This window comes from Astatotilapia calliptera, chromosome 23 (genome assembly GCF_900246225.1).
Source record: "Astatotilapia calliptera chromosome 23, fAstCal1.2, whole genome shotgun sequence".
In the NCBI taxonomy this organism is placed as follows: domain Eukaryota; kingdom Metazoa; phylum Chordata; class Actinopteri; order Cichliformes; family Cichlidae; genus Astatotilapia; species Astatotilapia calliptera.
The window spans coordinates 18495440-18513213 of NC_039323.1; the positions used below are offsets into that span (position 1 = coordinate 18495440).

Genomic DNA, 17774 nt, shown 5'->3' on the forward strand with positions numbered 1-17774 from the left:
CAGGCGGTGGGAGTAAAAAGCTCATCTCTGGATAAATAAGTTTTCACTTATTTCTTCAGTTAAACTGTGAAGGAAAGTGCTTTGATGTTTCGATGAGAGCAACATTGTGGTCAAGTGGTGGGAGGATGAACTGCCTGTTCTGTTGACAAAAATAAAATCACCTAAAATAAAATTAACATGTAAGCCCTCACAGACTTCAAGCATTCCAGCAGTTGTGTGATATTTTTGCTGAGACGGAAAGACTGCATGTTTTTACAGCATTATATTCTACTTTCCATATACAAAGGCTGTGCAGAGATAATGGATATATCGGGTAAAGGATGCAATGTTAAAAATGTGTGTTTCATTTATTGTATCCTTGTTAAAACCCAAATATCAACAGCATTGTCATCTGCATATAAACCGAGTCCATGAGTTTGGCATTATTACACGTTTACTGCAAACTGGATGGAAAAAGAAAACATCACAGCAGCAAAGATGGAGAGGTTTTCATGTGACGAACAGCAGACATTGTTGTGCCACCTTTGACCTGCACTGTATGAGTGTGAGTTACAAAAGCTGCGGTGCGGTCAGGTGATAGACGGTTTAATAGTTACCAGATGGGATTTTTCAGCCTTTGACTGCAGTAATGCTTTTGTGTTCTTATTTCAGAGAGCTGTGAATCAACACTGTGGTCACACTGATGAAAATATACAATGACTTCAACATCATAGAATAAAGCTGCAGAGCACTTTGTTTTCACAGCATTTCTTTGACTAAAGCTGATAAAAATCTTCTTAAAATGATCTGTTTTTTAAACTTATCACATTTAAATGTAACTATTTGAAATATGCAAATGCAGCTCTAAAAATGAGTATACAGCATAAACACAGTGCACCATAAAGGACTTTAAAAGTAATTTTGTGCAAGTGAAATATTTACTGAAATGCTCAAACAGGATCCTAACGGGAGTTTTACTTGGCATGCTAGTAGAAGTATTAATAATAGTGATACTGATAACGGTAATAATATTAAAACATTAAAAAAATTGTTTTAGTAAAATAAGGAGGTGGTTCTTCTAATACTATCATTTGATTGTGAAGCGTTCCAACCAGGGAAAGCAGCATTTCATAGATAGACTATGATAATCACTGAGTGCTAAAAGTCAGCAAACATCTTTGTGAGTGAACTGAGGGTCATTTTTTTATACACAGTTGGCATTTAAAAAAAGAAAAAAAAAACGTCTGACAGAGAGCCGAGTGTGACTTCACAAGAAACATTGTGAAACCACATCCTCTTTCCCCCTCAGCCCTGAAGGAGGCTACTGACAGATGCAATCTGTTCTAAACTGGTTAGCGTTGGCACTGAACTCATTTAATCTTCATTTTTAATCTGTATGTGGTCATGTTTTTTACTAAATTCTAGGTTTGGTTTTATTGTTTTGGGGGTTTCTTTAGTGTAATTAATTCAAAGTGGCTGAAAATTTAAAGCCAAATACTCTTCACTTTGTTTTTTTCATGCATGAATCAGCAGGTGTCATCGCTGACATGAGGTGAGAAAACTTGCGTCTGCTTTTTAACCCAGAGGTGAGAGATGTCATCATGCAACTGAATCCTCCTAAATCCTCAGATGGAGACTTAGTTTTGCCTGTACAGCCTTGGTCCAATTACACGGGCAGACTGTCATATGAATGTCATATGTTGTCTAACTAAATACACACACTACTTTTATTGCCCAATGTCTCATTTTCATCCATTTAATCACCTCCTTAACTGAAGTTTCTAGGTGGGGATTGGGGTTGTCTAGTAACAGTCTGAGCTTTTTATAAACATAAACCAAGAGTCCATTATACAGTACGTAGAAAACTATTCATTCACCTTGGAATGAATAGTTTTTTTAACATTAGTACACTAATTTAAAGTTGTCTGTGGGCCCCTTCAAAGATGAGGAGGCGGACGGTTCTCTCTCTCTTCAAAAACTGTAAAACTGGACCCAACACACTGTCACGTTTATGACTTTTATTGCCACTTCTCACAGGTAGTGTCTCTCCATTCACAGCTGGTCTCAGCACAGACACCTCCTGCTCCAGTCTCCGTCTCCGGCTTCACTATATGAAAAGGGACGCCTCATTAACCAGATCGTCACCTGGCCTCACCTCTCTCCCTGGCACTGACCCCCTGAGCACCACAGTTACTGCATGAGACATAATCTGATTGCAGTAAGGCATAACACCCAACACTGCTAAAATCTGATGTCACTTTGACAAAATCATCCATGTACACATGTTACTTCCCGCTTTTATTTTACCAACTGTAACCAAAAATTCTGCATCCCTAACTCTGAGCACACCCAGGTTGGAAATATTTGAAGTAATTCATTTGATCTCTTTTTTACTTTATTAACAAATGCAGAGACAAATTCTTTAACCTTAGCCTAAAAATGTGAAAACTGTGAAACACATCTAGTAGTTGCCAATTTGATGCTTCACGTAACAATTCCCACAAACAACCTGACTGAATGCTAAGAGCAGCAGGACTTCGTGGAACTTTTAAGGAAAACTTATTTTTCTTACTTATGTAGCTCAAACCACCAATTTAACTGTAAGCAAAAAAGGGGCTTGAAAGCTCAGTAAAAACTAGCACTGAACTTAACTGTCCTAAGACTTCAGCTGGATCAGGGTAGTCAACAGTTCACAGTGTGTCCATGTAACTTGTTGGAAGGAGTTGGCTAATGCTAACATGGTGCCACAAGCTAAAGAGGCTCTTGGAAAGCAAACCTCTACTACTAACTAGAGATGGCACGATACCACTTTTTTATGTCCGATATCATAAATTTGGATCTCTGCCGATACCGATATGAATCCGATATAGTGTTTTTTAACTGGTTTTTTTTTAATATCTTGCTGCATTTTGTAAAAGTTCATACTCAAGTTTAAAACAACAACTACACTAAAGCTATTACTTTAAAGAGTAAAGAGTACTTAGCGTAAATATTAAGCAACCTAACTAATAGGGTTCCAACTCCCAGCAACAACAAAAATAAATAAATAAAAAATAGGGAACCACCCCTCACGCTCCACCTCATGATGCTTAATCGACGTAATCAACCTTAATTTGATGCAGTGTGAAAAAAAATGCACAGAAATCAATTATTTTTCAAGAAATATTAAATAGATTCAACATCTTTCTTCAACAAAATTGCAGACTGCACAGATAGAAAAGAATAGAATAGAATTCAACTTTATTGTCATTGCACATGCACAGGTACAGGGCAACGAAATGCAGTTTGCATCCATCCAGAAGTGCTTTAGTGATATAGATATATTACAGTATATATTAGCAATAATATAGATATGTGAGTATATTACAGAAATGGGTCTATTATGGTGTGTTATAATGTACACGGTACACAGCAAAATCTCCAGTGTTAATTTAACACTGGAGAGTGTCTATATGGGTCCACACCTCTGAGTGTTAAATACAACACTGTTGAGTGTTAAATTAACACCTTTGACAGTGTTATGTGTTTAAATTTAAATGTGATTTACTTTGCTTGTAAATCTGTGCTTGATGTTGTTGCCCCTTTGAGAGTAAGAAAATGTAAATCTAAGACTAGTCCTTGGTTAACAGATCATACCCGAGCTATTAGAAGACAATGTAGGAAATGTGAAAGACAGTGGAAAAAAGACAGATTGCATGTCTCCCTGGAAGCCCTAAAGATTAGTTGGAAAACTTATCAGAGGGCAGTTAAGGCCGATAAACACTCCTACTTTTCTCAACTTATTTCGGCCAACTCTCATAACCCTCGTGTTTTATACAATACGATTAATTCTGTACTTAACTTGGAGGGTTACAACCTTTTGCCATCCTCTGAGGCTATGTGCAATAAGTTTATCACCTTTTTTGTGGACAAGATTGCTAGCCTGAGGCCTCTGATTCCACCTATTGTTGATCCGGCCATGCATGCTCCTTGCTCAAGCTTATTCCCTGCTTTTGCACCGATTTCTCTGCGTGACTTAGAGGAGTTGGTGCTGCATGCTAAGCCCTGTGGCTCCCCAAATGATGTTGTTACTCCCCGCTTTCTCCAAAAAGTATTTCCCATCATTGGACCTTATATCCTGAAAATTATCAATACTAGTCTGTTAACCGGTCAAGTTCCTAGTGGGTTTAAACATGCAGTCATACACCCCTTACTTAAGAAACCTGGCCTTGATAGTTCTACTATGTCAAATTTTAGACCTATCTCCAAACTTCCCTTTTTAAGCAAGATCTTGGAGAGGATTGTACATACCCAACTGTTGGATTATTTGAGCGACTCGCAATTGTCTGAAATTTTCCAATCTGGTTTAAAGCCCTTTCACAGTACGGAGACAGCTCTTGTTAAAGTTATGAATGACATTCTTGTTGCTACTGATCGTGGTAAATATGCTGTGCTTGTCTTATTGGATATGACATCTGCATTTGACACAGTGGACCACGACCTGCTGATCTCCCGCTTACATCACTGTGTGGGAATTTCTGATCTGGCATTGTCATGGATAAAATCATATCTTTCCGAAAGGAGTCTTTGTGTCAAGCTGGGGTTGGCCGCTTCCTCTGTGGCCCCTCTGCTTTGGGGTGTGCCCCAGGGATCTATCCTTGGGCCATTACTTTTCTCGCTGTATTTACTCCCCCCTTGGTGCGATTTTTCGTAAACACGGAGTGTCATTTCATTTGTATGCCGATGACTGTCAGCTTTACTTACCTTTTAGTCATTTGGATACCTCCCCATGTCAATCACTGCTTGACTGTCTCAGCGATATTAAATTATGGATGGCAAATAATTTTTTGAATTTTAATGGTCGCCCACATCGCTCTACTGATTCTCCAGATGTTGATTTTGGTGATTTGACCTCTCATCTGAAAAGTTCAGTCACTAATCTTGGTGTTAAACTTGATTCTGCGCTTACTTTTGAAGGTCATGTAAGTGGGGTGGTAAAATCAGCTTTTTATCACCTCAGACGCCTGTCGAAGGTTAAGCCTTTCCTTTCCAAACCCAATTTGGAAACTCTTATTCATGCTTTTATCACCTCACGTCTGAACTATTGTAATTCCCTTTTAATGGGGGTCGGGTCGGGCACCTTGTCACGCCTGCAGTTAGTGCAAAACGCGGCGGCGCGATTTTTAACCGGTAGTAGGAAATTCGATCACATCACTCCGGTTCTGGCTTCCTTGCATTGGCTTCCCATTGATTTTAGGGTTCGTTTTAAGGTCCTTTTATTGGTTTTTAAATCTTTAAATGGTCTGGCTCCTGTGTACTTAACTGACTTGCTGAAGCCACATGTTCCTCCTCGCTCGCTCCGTTCAGCTGAGCAGCTGCTGCTGTCGGTCCCTAAGTCGCGGCTGAAATGCAGAGGAGACCGTGCCTTTTCAATTGCGGCTCCGATGCTCTGGAATAACCTTCCCCTCCAAATTAGACAAGCGTCATCAGTGCAGGTCTTTAAGTCCAGATTGAAAACCTATTTTTATTCCCTGGCTTTTAACTCTGTAGGAAACTGACACCTTCTTATTTATTTTATTGTTTGTAATGATTTTATGGTATTTTTAATTTGGTTGTTGTTTTGATCTGTGTTGTTCAGCACTTTGGTCTGCCTGGTGTGTTCTTAAAGTGCTATACAAATAAACAATGATGATGATGATGATGATGATAAAAGTAACCTAGTCAGTTTTGAAGATTAACAAAGACTAACACTGAGCAGTGCTGATTTTCTAACACTGGAATATTTCTAACATTTTGAGTTATTTTCCAGTGTTAGAAAATGGACATTTTTTGATTTTTCCTTTCCTCAAAATATGTGTCGGTAGTGCTGTAGATCCTTTTTGCATAACATATGTGTAAAAAACCCAACTTGACACGTGCAAAATTTCAGCAGTTTTTAAGGATGTTCACTATTCAAAACAGTGATTAATTTGCTGCAATAAGAAGAAGAAGAAAAAGAAATGGAGCAGATACTATAGGGCCTCCCCAGTGCTCCTGCCCGAAGTAAACTAACCCTGAGGGTTTTTTTGTTGTTTTTTTTAACAAACCGAAACAAACAATAAAATTCAACTAATGTAAGAAAACATGACTTTCAAACTAACTAAACAGAAAATAATGGTAAGTGGACTGATTCTTTTATGGCACTTTCTACTCTGAGCACTCAAAGCACTTTACACAAATTGCTTTATCCCCCCCCCCCCGATTCAAACAAGGACACTTGTCTATGCTTTCTGTCCAACATTTACACACAGAGTAACTAGGGGTTAGTATCTTGCCCAAGGATATTTGAGTGGAGCAGCCAGGGATTGAATCACCAACCTTTAGCAGATGAGCTGCTTTAACTCCTGACCTACAAAAACAAACAAGCATTTAAAGTAAAATGATTTTATTTATTTATTTATTTTTAAGTTTAAACCCTGGATGACGTTTCAGGACTTTTGGCTCGTTACAGTCCTGTAATATACTGCAACACTCTGTGAATCCACTTGGGGGCGCTGTGGTTTTACAAAAGAAGGTGTGCAGCTCAACTGAACAGAGTTCCAATAGCACAAGCAGAGTGTTTTAGAAGTGTTTGCAGTAAAAATGTTGAACTAAAAGTAGTACTAGCATCTAAAGGAGAAGTGCATATAGTGAGTTTAATAAGTACTGCAGCTATAGCAGTAGTAGAAGTAGTTTTTAGATGGCAGATGCAACACTAGTCTTTCTGGTCACACAGTATTACTCCAATCACCCAGGAGTACCAGCATTAAGCCCATGTACTTTAGAGATTTAGAGAGTCGTAGTAAACGTTGTAGTATTATCACTCAGTGTTGGATCAGCTGTGGTACTCACACCAGCTTCAGGGGAGTTCCTGATGGTGTTGGGTTTTTTCTGAAACAACAAACAACGGCAAAAATGCAAATAAACAAAACAGCTCTAAGTTATATTAAAACAAAGTAAACAGAAATGTGTTTCACTGAGTATAGATCTGAATGAAGCCAGAGTCCTTGCGCCACGATAACAACGGAAGTAAAGGTGTGAGGCTGTCAAAATAAAAGCACTGTTTCTTTTGCTGTTCATGATAACCTGGTCGTTCTTTTTTTTTCTTGAAATAGGCTCTTCCTTGAATGTTGTGTAATAATAATTTCTCATGTTAAAGACCTTGGGGTAATGTGATATCCCGACAGAGCACTTCACTCAGACTGCTGGCTTACTTCAGGTTCCTGAATTTCTAAGAGTAAAGCTTCTTCAGCTTTCAGCTGTCTTGTAGAACCAGCTCACAGTTTGACACTGTCTGCATTAAAGATTGGATTAGGAAAGGTTAGGCTGAATCACACGATACTGATCCTGGCTCTCATTCAGGTTTCTTCCTGTTAAAAAGGATTTCATTCTCCCCACTTTTGCCTAGTGCTGTTCAAAGGGAGTCAGCTAATTGTTGGGTTTTTTTTCTCTGATATTGCAGTATAAAGCATACTGAACTCACTGTGGTTTAAATTGGTTCTCTATAAATAAAACTGAATTAAATTAGCAGATCATAGATCCATCAGTGGTTTTTGATATAGACGAAATGGGCGGTTGCCCAGAGCGGCATTGTGGTGGGGGCGGCATCATGGCAATGGCAAAAAAAAGTTGGTCGCACCCATGCTGCCCCCACATCATGCCAGCGCATTTTGGTGGTTGAATGGGCAACGATCAGTTTTCTATTGCCAATTTGCTGGGAGAAAAGGCGCCCTCCATTTGTAAGGTGCGCCTGCTGCTTGCCACACAGTGAGGAGAGGGGCGGGCGGTGGGGGATTCTCTGGCTGACATCTATAGCCAGCGTGCAAAATAAAACAAAATAAAACCCAACCAACAAACTAGGGTTGTTAATGCAGTTATCAACTGATTAGTGCGATTAAAATTTTTAACGCAATTAATCCATTTGGAGCGCAGAATGACTCAAAATCCCTGAAATGTCTCTGTCAACGCATTTTGGGCAGTTTGTCCAAAGTTTGTCCATTCTGCACTCCAGATGGGTTGATTGCGTTAAAAATTGTAATCGCATAATTAATTGTGATGAAGGCGTTAACGCGTTAACGTCGACAACCCTACAACAAACACAAAAACTGAAGACATTATGATGTAGACTTATAATTTACACCGATGTGTTTTCTAAATTCTTTCACACACATAGACATGAAAAGTGAGCACGAGGGCCCTCGGTGTGCCTGCTTGCTGCTGCTGCTGTGCTGAAGTCTCACACAAAACCTGTCGAAAGGGGAGGGGCTGCTTCCAAATAGTGCACACTTCATTCACAATGTTGTCAATCCAAGCCCATTATGTATTAATTATTTTTCCTGGGTTTTGTGAAATCCCAGAAAAAAATATACATGGTGTAGATCTATTAGTCTCTTAGTTTATGTTGTGGGGTCGACTGTTGACACTGGAGTGCAAAATTACTGATGGAAAATGGACAAGAAAAGGTCAAAGCCATTGGGTCATCAGTATAGAAAAAAAAAGAGAAAAGAAGAGGAGAAACAAGCAAAAGATTACTTTTTATCTTAGGGTTAGGGTTAGATTATCTTTCTAATGAATCATATTTCATAACTTGAAATGCAAATATAAATTGTCAATTTTAAAATCCTATGCACAAGTTTTGCAAACAACAAAGTTATTTGCATCCATTTACCTTTTACCTTGATTTTTAAAATAACCATTCAGTTTTACAGAACAATCAGCTGTTCTACATTCAATAAGATGCCACACAAATTATTTGTGCCACTCCAAAAAAAACTTTTTGTCCACTATAAAGGAGAGCATCACAGCCTGATACCTGCAGGTCTGACAGCAGCAAGTGTATCACTCCTGTTTCTACCAGCAGTCGCCTCATTGTTCTGACACACAACACAAAACTATCCACAACACTACACACTAACTACACAAGATAACACATTAACTACACACTCGAAACACGCTAAACGTCACAAATCTCTCACATCTCAAAACTCGCTCTCTCTCTTTTTCTGCTGTCTTTCTTTTCTCTCTCTCTCTCTCTCTCTCTCTCTCTCTGTCTCGCCATCACTCCTAAAACTTCCCCCTCCTCCTAAACAACCAAATGTCATGTTGCCATATCATTTTTTGATTGGTCGACATTGTACAATTTTCCACCAACACGAAAGATCAGTTTTTGTTTTGCTTTGTTTTGAGTTTTTTGCTCATAAGCAGAGAGTGCTTGCTGCGCTGTCCTTGGACTGTAAACGTGACAAAACTATTGAGGAAAAAACTTTGGGTATATATTGTTTATCACGACTCTGGTTTTACGTGGCCTATCAACACAATTTAAAAACTGGTATATGTCACCTTGTTGCTTTGTCTTTAAGTGGTCGTGTGATTGGCTTACCATGACTACTTTATTCTTCCTCAGTCAAACAGCAGCACTCATGCGATTGTTTTGCCCCCTCAGCTCCAGGTGTTGTGCCAGAAAGTGATCATGATTACCGTCCGCAGGAGCGCACACAGCTGCCTAAAGCTGTAGCACCCAGATTACTTACGTAGACAGCTTCCGTGCAACTGATATAAAGTGCGGTAAGCTGAAGACAGCTTCAACCGTCTGTTTGTTTAAAAATAGTAACGCGACCGCATTTTCTTGTTAGTAACTGTAACAGCGTTGTAACAATAGGAATAGTAATTATTTAGATTACTCGTTACTGAAAAAAGTAACGCCATTAGTAACGCTGTTATTTGTAACGCCGTTATTCCCATCACTGTTAGCCACTTGGCTATGATAGTAAACAGTAGACACTGGGGGCCAGAGGGAGTGTTCGCCTGGGGCACCAAACAGGCCAGGACCGCCCCTGCATAGATAGATACATCAGTGCAACGTATCCACAGTAACTTAAAGTGTGATCACAATAAGCGCTATTTTCATTATTAGACTGGTTCTTTGTTGCCTTATGACCCAGCTTACATTTTCTTAACCATTTCAATTTCGTTCACAGAAGGGTGGGAGTCCATACCAGCTGTCACAGAATGTTTTTCTTAGATAGATTTGTGCCTGCAGTAATACCACAACTGCAGATGGTACTAAACAAACACAAGAAAACTGAATAGTGAATCCAACCTTCAGCAGAGATGTTCCCAGGATATTTAAAAGAGGCAGGAGAGGACCAGCAATAACTCAGGGGCTTCACGGGAAAATCAGAAACTTCACTGAGAAATTAAAAATAATAATAATTAAAAACCAACACAAACCAGCTGATTTTCTTTTTATTCATCGAATTATGATCAGTTCAACTGGCACACCTCCCGCTTTTCAAAGCTTTAACTGAAGCTAACAAAATACACTTTGGTTCAACAGTAAAATTCTATCTTTAGTTTGATGTTTAAAACTTTTTTTTTTAAAAATATAAAAGTCAAGTGGACCAAACCCCTGTAAGCCATTAGGCAAAGGAAAGTGGGGTAGTGGACTGTTTGAAATCAATCAATGGAAGAACTTTCACTGCATATTATGTAACATCCTAAAGTTATATTTACAATGTGCACTGAGGAGGGAAACACGGGTTTTATCTAGAAAGGATCTGCAGGGCATATATATCAGAAAGTGATACAGGTGAATCTGTTTTTAACTCTTCTGCTTCAGCCTGCTAAAAGCAGAACACTGGATCACATCAGGTGCAGGGTTTCAAACCACTCCTTTAAACTCAGAACACTCTTGTTTGTCATCTAGTTTCTCGTCTGAAATGTTGTTTACTTTTGTTGCTTGTGGGGTTTATTACCTTTGATTTTAATCAAGTGTTTAAAAATAAGTTTCACTCTTCTGTGGATGGTTCTCCTTGTTATTGGCTTCTCTTCTGATCACCTCATCAAATTTCAGTCAGGCTTAAGGCTTTAATATGTTTTTTTGGGCATTTTCACTCCTCTATTATTTTCTTTTAGTTTGTTTTTATTGATCATGCTTATTCTTATTTATTGTATTTATATGTTTATGCCTCTCTGTTCATTTTGTGATACATATGGAATAGAAAGTGCCTTATGGATAACACATATTTGAGAGTCCTGTGCTGGATTTTTTTTAAAGAATTGTAATAATTAATATACTAAAGTTTTTATATTTAGGTTGCAGTGGCTTTTATTTGTTGTTGTTGTTGTTGTTGTTTCATCCACAGCAATAAAAGACAAAATACTGCCTCATGAATAAACACTTTTACCCACCTCGGTTACTTCCACATGAAAATGACACAAACGACACGGTTTGGTTTTATTTTGGAATCTCCCACCGGAACCGAAATTTGTTAATTGACTGAAATTTGACAGTGGAGCGCGAGCGCGGCGGAGAAAGACGTAGAGAAAGAGAAAAAAAAGAAAGAGAGGGAGTCCGTGTTCGCGTGGAGGAAAACAGAAAAGACAGCGGCGGGTGGAGAGGAGGAGGAGGAGGAGGTGGAGGAAGAGCGGGATAAACCCAGCAGACGCACGGACGACGGGACGGCAAAGAAAGAAAAGGTGGAATAACCTGCGAGCTGCGCGCGAGGCGCCCGGAGGGATATTTTTCTCCTTTTTTTTGTTTGTTTGTTTTTTTGTTTTTTGTTTTGGGGCTCAAAGTGTTTGGATCTGATCTGCTGCTGTCGCTCCCAGCCGGGACTCCGCGGAGGGACACACAAACACACACACACACATACGCACTCAGGGCTCAGTCCGGTGCCGGACGGCACGTGTGCAAGACGGTGGGTGCGTGCCCAGGTGTGCGCGGTTGTCTGTGTGTTTGTGAGTGTGTGTACGTGTCTGCTGTTCGGGGTTAAATTTGGCGTTTTTCCAGCGGAGTTCTGCGCAGCACGGGACACCTTGTTTGTGACCTGTGCGTGCGCGGGCGCACACGACGCGCTCGTGCTCTTTGTAATGACTTTGGAGCGTTTTTTTTAATCTTCTTTTATTTTTAATTTAATTCTGGGAGGAAACCGAATCCCGCTGAGTGTGTGACAGCGTGTCCACGAGCGTGCACGTGTGCGCACACGACCCCGTCCTGCGCCCGCACGCGGCGGATCGATGAGGAGGATGGATTTGTGGATTTATTTACCTTGATGGGTTTTTTTTTGTTTGTTTTAATCTCACCTGCTTGGAGCGGATGGATGTTCAGTCGGAAGTAAGAAAAAACTGGATTTTACAGCTCAGGAGAAGAACACGGTAAGTTTTAGAGTTATCTTTGAAATAAAATAGAGCTAAGTTTACATTTAAACTCTTCTGTTAATCCTCTAATGTTCCACTGATGATTAACATGTCTGTATATAACTTTGCACCAATAAACAGACACTGACGTCTTCATATTATCCTGCTTTTAATTCACTTTAAAACACTCAGTTATTCCTCAGACTGAAGAAAATATTCTTTACATTGCTGATATAATTTTTTCCTGCAGTTTGAGAATTTTCCTGCTCATCTCCGACATTTTTTTTATGACTTTTATTGCACTTTTTGTCACATTCACAAGCGCAGAGAGCGCTATCTCCTGACCTAGTGCGTTTGTGTTTTATTTCAGGACAGCTTTTAGAGTTTTCTAAATGTAAGAATTTGCTGCTTTTCTTGTGAACTTGTTATAACTTGTTATAACCTTTTCAGAGCGTTCCACATTAAAGTTTCTCAAGAAATCACTTGTGTGATACCATCATTGGAGATGTGTGCCGTCCATGTTTTTGTGTCACATAACAATGCTGTTCATTTCGTTGCCTCTCATTGGTGTAGTTTCGTTGTTACTTTTGGAACATGTTCAGTAAACCTATGCTGCAGGTACGTCGTAACATACCTTCGCCCTAACCTGACATGCACCTCCCCAGAAATGTAGATACACATTGCGCGGAGACAGTTGCCTGCCGTTGTTTCCTCGTACACTTCCAGCTACTTCTTCTTCTGCTGTCATTTTTCAAATTGAGTGAAGAGAATGGATCAACTAGAAGAGTGAAAGTTCACGACCAGCCTTGTGTTTTAGCACCTAAATTGCAGAGCAGCACTTGCTCACCACCACAACTATAAATGCTCGCAATAGCAAGGTCATTAGCCATGTGGGAAGGATACACCTGGGCTCTATGCAGAAGTAAAAGTCCTACATAATGGGGAAATTATGGTTCAGCGTTGGAAGCTCGTTGACAGCCTGAGTGCAGACACAAACTGGCAGTCTACTGGCCAAAAGCTTCTGCTGTCAGGTGGGGTCAGCATCAAAAATATGATGCCACAGGTCTGTGGACGACTCTTGCTTGTGCATCAGCCAGCGACAGAGAACTACAGTGTGTTCTCTGTGTTAAAAACAATGAAATTTGTGCGTTCTCCTCCTACATTCTTTTGATATTTGATGGGGTTTTTGGGGGGTTTTGTTGGCAGTTCTTCTGTTCTTAGTGAACTCCGGTGTCGCCTCCCTTCCTTGTTCTGGACCACTTCAGCATTCGCACAACCTGCAGTGTCATCCATGTCAAGCAGTTTTGATTTTGGTAAGAGTGCACAGGAGCACAACCCGGGAATACTCGAGTGCGGCTGTTTCACACTTTAGTTCTGGCGCAGCTGCTGATCACTGCGGCAAAGCTTGCAATTACATCTGACGCACTCCTCATCATGAATCCCGGGTATGTACCTCTGAAGTCATACCTTTGGTTTGTCCTCTGTATGGCATTGAGTCTCATCAGGAGCCTTTCAAAAGTGGAGAGTCTGCAAAACGGCTTTTGTACTGGAATTTAACCAGATTATCTGACGCTGCTACTCTCTGTAAATAAAAAGTAGACCTTTCACTGTTTTAAGCGACATGGAGTGGAGAGCATGCACATATTGTGGCAAACTATTTTTATCCCAGGTAAAATTAACACCTTTGCTGCACAAAGCAAAAGAGAGCGAACACAGGACCAGCACAAAGAATCCAGTCAATTTCCAGAATAAAAGAACATATGTGCACTGCTTACGAAGCGTTCTTGGTATAATTGATGTAAAGGACAGAACGAAACCTCATCCACACCCAGTCTACTTTCTGGGTTACTCATGCCAGCCACCAGGCTTAAGCAGGGGTTAGACCAGGGGTGAGCAACTCCATGTTTTAGATGTGTCCTTGAACCAACACAGCTGATTTAAATGGCTAAATTAGCTCCTCAACATGTCCTGAAGTTCTCCAGAGGCCTGGTAAGGAACTGATCATGTAATTCAGGTGTGCTGACCCAGGCCTGGAATTGCCCACCCCTGGGTTAGACTCAGTTAAAGACCTGCATGTGGACACCTGCAGACACCACAAAACATTCTTTGAGGTCCCGACGGACACGCGCAGAAGGTGGACTTCAGTACAGAGACTCTGAGAATGAGTTTATACTCTAAAAAAATTGTACACACAAGGTCTGCAAAGAACCTTGTGCTCATAGCTGGACTGGCCATCAGGCATTTGCCCGGGGGGCCGATGGTGATTTTTTGTTTTTATGGGCCGATGTTTTTTTTGGTTTTTTTACGTAATGGTATAAACAATGAAAGGCGGTGGATTGGCCAGATGCTGGCAGATGTGTAAAAATAACTCAGTTGCTTCGTGGTGGCTATGCCAGAGCTTCCACAGATTCAGTAACATTAGCAAGTGGCTGGTCTCCACCACTTGGAAAGGTGGGAAAGGTGAGGCAGGAGGAGAAGAGACCCGAGGCGGCCGCCGGCCGAGTATCAGGTGAACTGAACTTCAGGTGAGAAGTTATGACCTGCAGTCTCTCTGGGTCAGATATGAACCAAGTTTAGGTGGAGTTTATTTTCGTTGTGCTGACTTTTTACAGTCAGTTACAAAAATTCGTACTGCGTACTAGCTAGCATGATGAAGTTTCTGGGCGGGTGCTTTATTTTTTTCATAAGGTTAGTTATTAGAGAACGGAATCGTCTCGTATTCAGAGAAAATATTACGCTTTTATTAAACAATTATCTGAATCGTACAACCAACGTTTTCATTTGATGTAAAATGTATAGAAATCCATTATTGTACATTAGATTATTGTAATCTTTTTTCGGGGTCCCATCATAATTTCTTCAGAAGAAAGTACTGTATATGATGCCAGTATTTTCCCACATTTTCTAGATGCTGTACCAGTACTGTGTGTAAGTTTTATTCTTTCTCACCTGGCCATCTGTTTCCTTTCACTTTTTAAAGGTTGCCATGTTAGAAAAGATATTTGCCCTGCCATTGATGTGGTAAATAGTTTATGAAAATATCACTAAATCTGTCATTTATTATTTTTAATATTCAGTAATGATCATGTCTTCTCTGTCTTAATTTCAGGTTTCCACCATGTGTTATAGATGGTTTAGGAGGTTAATTCGACCAAGCAGTCTTTGGGTTTCGGCTAAGTTTTTTTTATAATATCAGAATAGGAAGGATGGTGTAGGTTTAAGTTCATTGGATTAATACATAAATACCAACAAGACAGTGTACATCACTGTCACAACAGCATTTGTTTTCATTCAAAGGCTTTATGGTTTTTCCTATAATACCTGGTGGGCCAGTCTCTAGTTAAAATGCCGGGGCCGATTTTTTGTCCCAGTCCAGCCCTGCTTGTGTTCCCTACTTTATGGTGGAATTAAAGTCACTTGATGGAACAGTTCCCGAGGTGATGCACGCTTAGAGAGTACCTAAGTGTGCATCAGTGGGTTATTTTTAGTGTGGTTATTTTGACCTGTGGAAACAGTAGTGCACTTCCCCACAGAGTAGGTTAATTAGACAACCAAGTTATGAGAGTGCATTGTCTAATGATTTGTTTGCAGATGTTTCTTTTAGGTGATTTTTCTATTTTTGTTTTGCTAATGTAAAAGTACGACTTCTGGTCAGTTTGAAAGCATAAACCTGAAAAGCACCATTACAGCAGGCAGTAGCAGTTTAAGTTGGGCCTGCCCTGATTCGAGTCTCTCTTGCAGTAAACACCAGCAAAGATGTCTTTAGAGTGCCCTGTCCAGTCGATTGGTGCTGAAAATTGAAATTAGCAATGTTAGGAATGGACCATTTGAAGTGTGTTTTTGAATGTGGATCATTTAATAGCTAAATTTTGTTTATACAGAGATGTTTAACCAAGGCATTTTTTGTTCTATAATTTGCTGGGTTGGTCCTTTTGAAAACCAAAATAATTCCATGATTGCAATTGAGGGGAGTGGGGTTAATTTCTGATTGCTGATCAAAACTTCAGCTCATATGTTTTTCACAGAATCAAACTGGGTGGACAGGCTCAATTCTTGCCAGTTATAATACCAATACCTCAGCCATGGTTATTTACTGACACAAAGTATTGGCCAATATTAGTCTTAAATTAAGTGATGATGGAATTTTTTACCTGACCTCAGTGTTTGCCATAAGATTAGACTGGATTAATGTGAGTGGTTTAAAAGAAGCGCCATCGTTTGATGGAGTGTGTCAACTTGCTTGTCCACAGTCTATGCAGGGCTCTAGACTAACTTTTTGCCAGTTAGGCGTACCGGCACAAAAGTTAGGTGCACACAAATTTTATAATAATTTATATAATATAATGTGTTTTTCTGGATACACTGTGCTTTTTCACCATTCAAAGATTGATGACACCGTGTCAGAGCACTGGCTATGAATTTCAGATGGATCAGGCCTTAACTTAACAGAAAAGTTAGCAATAGTTCTTTTCCTATTACAGCTACATCCACTTCTGTCGTGCCTAGGCTGCTCACTAGGGCTGGGTATCATCACTGATTTCTATAATCCATTCGATTCCGGTTTTCAAAGTCCCAATTCGATTCAACTTAGCCTCAGACAGTCATAAATATTATTTCTGATCATTTATCAGTACTGACTTCATCAGAATTGTGAACATCACAGCAGATGCCTTTGTGTGAAAGTAACTGAGAATAAAACACAGAAAAACATGAAGGAGATTTTCCTGGTCTGGCTTTTTATAGCAGATAACCTTAAAAATATTCTACAATGTTCTGCATATAAAGTTTAAATTTCTTCAGTATTGAACAACAGAAAAAATAGGCTTTCTTGTCTGAGGTCATTTAAGTGAAAAAAGGAAAAGACAGCAGCCACAGCGCTGTAAACAACGGTAGACTGGTGGGTAATAAGCGAATGAATAATACAGAAAACAGAGATTGGAGACGGGAAACTGTTCTTGAAATACAGAGAGAGAGAGAGAGAGAGAGAGAGCTAGCTGTGCATGAAGTGTGATTTTTAATAGTCGTGGAAGCAAAACGGCAAAATTCATGACGACATTGATCAAATGTGAAGCGCAGTTTGCTGCTTCTTTTGCTGCTTGCTCGGTGAATTTTGGTTGGAGAGAGACAAAACCTGCAGCTCAGAATCAGCGCAAAAAGACGTAATTACAGCGCGGACCGGACGCATCAGAACCACTAAGCTCCGACAGAGTGTCCGTCTATGGGCCGTCGGGTGAGAAAGCCGAGAAAGACAAAGCTGATTCTGATGCGTCGGTCCGCTCTGTGTTTACGTCTTTGTGTGGAATCCGTGTACCTGCTCTCATTTGCTGTTTGGTTGTTGTTGAAATGGTTTTGTGAGCTTTAATCTGAGAATCTGGCGTTTCTGGCAAAACACAGTTATATTTAAAAGTCGATTCAGGATTTAATGAATTGATATCGCTTTATTCAAGCTACTCACCTCCCACTTCCACCTGCACTTTCAACTGGACCACGGCCAATCAGAGAGGTCCCGCTCCTTACTATCTCTTATTGGTTTAGTCCACGATAGGGGCATAATGTGTGTCTGTTGTTGACCACAGGGAAGGTTGCAGATTTTTTTTTTTTTTGCTACCCGAACAGTTGGTCGCACAGGTGCAACCAAATATTTTTTTTAGTTGCACCAC

General features: G+C 40.1%; 1 protein-coding gene across 1 annotated transcript in view; it reads left to right on the top strand.

Moving 5' to 3' along the window:
• Nucleotides 1-11373: 11373 nt before the first annotated feature.
• The window catches only part of LOC113015506 (BCL-6 corepressor-like), an 81823-nt gene continuing 75422 nt past the window's right edge, over nucleotides 11374-17774 (top strand). The window contains exon 1 of the mRNA XM_026157493.1: nucleotides 11374-12132. The gene's annotated coding sequence lies outside the window, so the exon portion shown is untranslated. The remainder of the gene's footprint in view (nucleotides 12133-17774) is intronic.